This window comes from Alosa pseudoharengus, unplaced genomic scaffold (assembly GCF_046254945.1).
Source record: "Alosa pseudoharengus isolate Yale_2024_CS ecotype anadromous, Long Island Sound unplaced genomic scaffold, YU_APseudo_1.1 YU_APseudo_1.1_scf_229, whole genome shotgun sequence".
Lineage (NCBI taxonomy): Eukaryota > Metazoa > Chordata > Actinopteri > Clupeiformes > Clupeidae > Alosa > Alosa pseudoharengus.
In genome coordinates, this window is record NW_027468684.1 from 1,981 (window position 1) to 5,565 (window position 3,585).

General features: G+C 49.0%; 1 non-coding gene across 1 annotated transcript; it reads left to right on the forward strand.

The window, feature by feature from the left end:
• The first annotated feature begins 295 nt into the window (after nucleotides 1-295).
• LOC143139987 (18S ribosomal RNA) lies at nucleotides 296-1,248 on the forward strand. The gene has a single exon (XR_012990497.1). It is a non-coding gene; the product is annotated as an 18S ribosomal RNA (ribosomal RNA).
• The last annotated feature ends 2,337 nt before the right edge of the window (nucleotides 1,249-3,585 follow it).

Genomic DNA, 3,585 nt, shown 5'->3' on the forward strand with positions numbered 1-3,585 from the left:
ATCAGGTGCATAATAGATCAGTTCTCAACCCACACTACCCTATTATACTGCCCCCCTTCTTTGGAAAACTAGGAGGTTTTTTCGCGCGACAAACCCCCTACCCCCTACGCCCGAAAAAGTCTAATATTCATGTCAAACCCCGAAACCATGAAAGACTCGACTGGCGTCTTCAACGAGTTCTGTTACGTGTTGGTATATATAGTGTTGCAAAAAGATGTTACTGTGTGGCTAGTGTAGCTTAAGCAAAGCATAACACTGAAGATGTTAAGATGGGCCGTAGAAAGCCCCACGGGCACAAAGGTTTGGTCCTGACTTTATTATCAGCTTTAACCCAATTTACACATGCAAGCCTCCGCACCCCTGTGAGGATGCCCTCAATCCCCCGTCCGGGGACGAGGAGCCGGTATCAGGCACACTTTTTAGCCCAAGACGCCTTGCTTAGCCACACCCCCAAGGGAATTCAGCAGTGATAGACATTAAGCCATAAGTGAAAACTTGACTTAGTCAGGGTTAAGAGGGCCGGTAAAACTCGTGCCAGCCACCGCGGTTATACGAGAGGCCCTAGTTGATTCACTCGGCGTAAAGAGTGGTTATGGAGAATAAAATACTAAAGCCGAAGACCCCTTAGGCCGTCATACGCACCTAGGGGCTCGAATTATAGACACGAAAGTAGCTTTACCCCTTCCCACCAGAACCCACGACAGCTGGGACACAAACTGGGATTAGATACCCCACTATGCCCCGCCGTAAACTTAGATATTCCAGTACAACAAATATCCGCCAGGGGACTACGAGCGCCAGCTTAAAACCCAAAGGACTTGGCGGTGCTTCAGACCCCCCTAGAGGAGCCTGTTCTAGAACCGATAACCCCCGTTCAACCTCACTACTCCTTGCTTTTCCCGCCTATATACCACCGTCGCCAGCTTACCCTGTGAAGGTACTACAGTAAGCAGAATGAGTAATACTCAAAACGTCAGGTCGAGGTGTAGCGTACGAAGTAGGAAGAAATGGGCTACACTATCTGATCCAGATTATTCACGGAAGGTTGTCTGAAACGACAATCCGAAGGTGGATTTAGCAGTAAAGGGGGAATAGAGTGCCCCCTTGAAGCCGGCTCTGAAGCGCGCACACACCGCCCGTCACTCTCCCCAACAACCGCCTACACCAAGGTAAATAACACAACATCCGTCACAAGGGGAGGCAAGTCGTAACATGGTAAGTGTACCGGAAGGTGCACTTGGAATAATCAGGGTGTGGCTGAGACAGTTAAGCGACTCCCTTACACCGAGAAGACATCCATGCAAGTTGGATCACCCTGAACTAAACAGCTAGCTCAGACTATAAAAACCAAATTAATGATATAGATAGTCCTACAAAAAGCTAAAAGCACAGACTAAACCATTCGACCACCCCAGTACGGGCGACAGAAAAGGAAATAAAGACGCTATAGACAAAGTACCGCAAGGGAAAGCTGAAAGAGAAATGAAATAACGCACTAAAGTAGATAAAAGCAGAGACTACATCTCGTACCTTTTGCATCATGATCTAGCCAGTAACCTCAAGCAAAGAGACCTCTAGTTTGAACCCCCGAAACCGGACGAGCTACTCCGGGGCAGCCTATTATAGGGCCAACCCGTCTCTGTGGCAAAAGAGTGGGAAGACCCCCGAGTAGAGGTGAAAGACCTACCGAGTCAGGTTATAGCTGGTTGCCCAAGAAATGAATAGAAGTTCAGCCCCGCTGCGCCCTCGCCCACAACAGTTTTACTTAAACAAGGCACAAAGGACACCCGCGGGAGTTAGTCAAGGGAGGTACAGCTCCCTTAACAAAGGACACAACCTTAAACAGGAGGCTAAGGAATATATTAAACTAAGGCCCTAGGTTTCAGTGGGCCTAAAAGCAGCCATCTGAACAGAAAGCGTTAAAGCTCAGACCAACCCAAGCCTATTATAACATTAAAATCTCCAAAGCCCCTAGTATTACTGGGCCATCCTATGCCCCCATAGGAGGGACCATGCTAGAACGAGTAATAAGAAGAAAGACCTTCTCCCAGCACATGTGTAAGTCGAATCGGACATCCCATCGACAATTAACGAACCCAACAAAAGAGGGCAATGCACCACCGCCGCCCTAGGCCGAGAAGACCATGTAATAGAACATCGTTACCCCCACACAGGAGTGCTTAAATCAAGGGAAAGACTTAAAGGATAAAAAGGAACTCGGCAAACCTAAACCCCGCCTGTTTACCAAAAACATCGCCTCCTGCCACCACTAATTATAGGAGGTCCCGCCTGCCCTGTGACCAAAAGTTTAACGGCCGCGGTATTTTAACCGTGCAAAGGTAGCGCAATCAATTGTCTTTTAAATGGAGACCTGTATGAATGGCATAACGAGGGTTTAACTGTCTCTTTTTCCCGGTCAATGAAACTGATCTACCCGTGCAGAAGCGGGTATACACACACAAGACGAGAAGACCCTATGGAGCTTTAGACGCCAACCAACCACGAAAAGCGGCCGCTAACTGGACCCTCAAACAACGTGATTATGGCACAAGCGTCTTCGGTTGGGGCGACCACGGGAGATAACAAAGCTCCCGAGTGGATAGGGGAACACCCTAAAACCCAGAGCCACAGCTCTAAGTCACAAAACATTTGACCAATAATGATCCGGCTTTATGCCGACCAACGAACCAAGTTACCCTAGGGATAACAGCGCAATCCCCTCCCAGAGTCCATATCGACGAGGGGGTTTACGACCTCGATGTTGGATCAGGACATCCTAATGGTGCAGCCGCTATTAAGGGTTCGTTTGTTCAACGATTAAAGTCCTACGTGATCTGAGTTCAGACCGGAGTAATCCAGGTCAGTTTCTATCTGTGAAGCCACCCTTCCTAGTACGAAAGGACCGGAGTGATGAGGCCCATGCTTTAGGCACGCCTCCCCCCAACCTGCTGAATACAACTGAAGCAGGTAAAGGGGGGCAACCCCCGGCCCAAGAGAAGGGCGCGCTAAGGTGGCAGAGCCCGGTAAATGCAGGAAGCCTAAGCCTTCCCTCCCAGAGGTTCAAATCCTCTCCTTAGCTATGCTTCACATTATCATAGCCCACATCATTAACCCCCTTGCCTACATCGTACCTGTCCTACTAGCCGTAGCTTTCCTGACCTTAATCGAACGAAAGGTCTTGGGGTATATGCAACTGCGGAAAGGACCAAATGTGGTAGGCCCTTACGGACTACTTCAACCAATCGCAGACGGAGTTAAGCTCTTTATTAAAGAACCTGTCCGACCCTCCACATCCTCCCCATTCTTATTCCTAGCTACTCCTACCTTAGCCCTCACACTGGCACTTACACTATGAGCGCCCCTACCCCTGCCCTTTCCAGTCACCGACCTAAATCTCAGTATACTCTTTATTTTAGCCCTGTCCAGCCTGGCCGTGTACTCAATCCTAGGATCTGGGTGAGCATCTAATTCAAAATATGCCCTAATTGGGGCTCTGCGAGCCGTTGCCCAGACCATTTCCTACGAAGTAGCCCTAGGACTCATTCTTCTATGCACTATCGTATTTACAGGAGGTTTCACCCTATC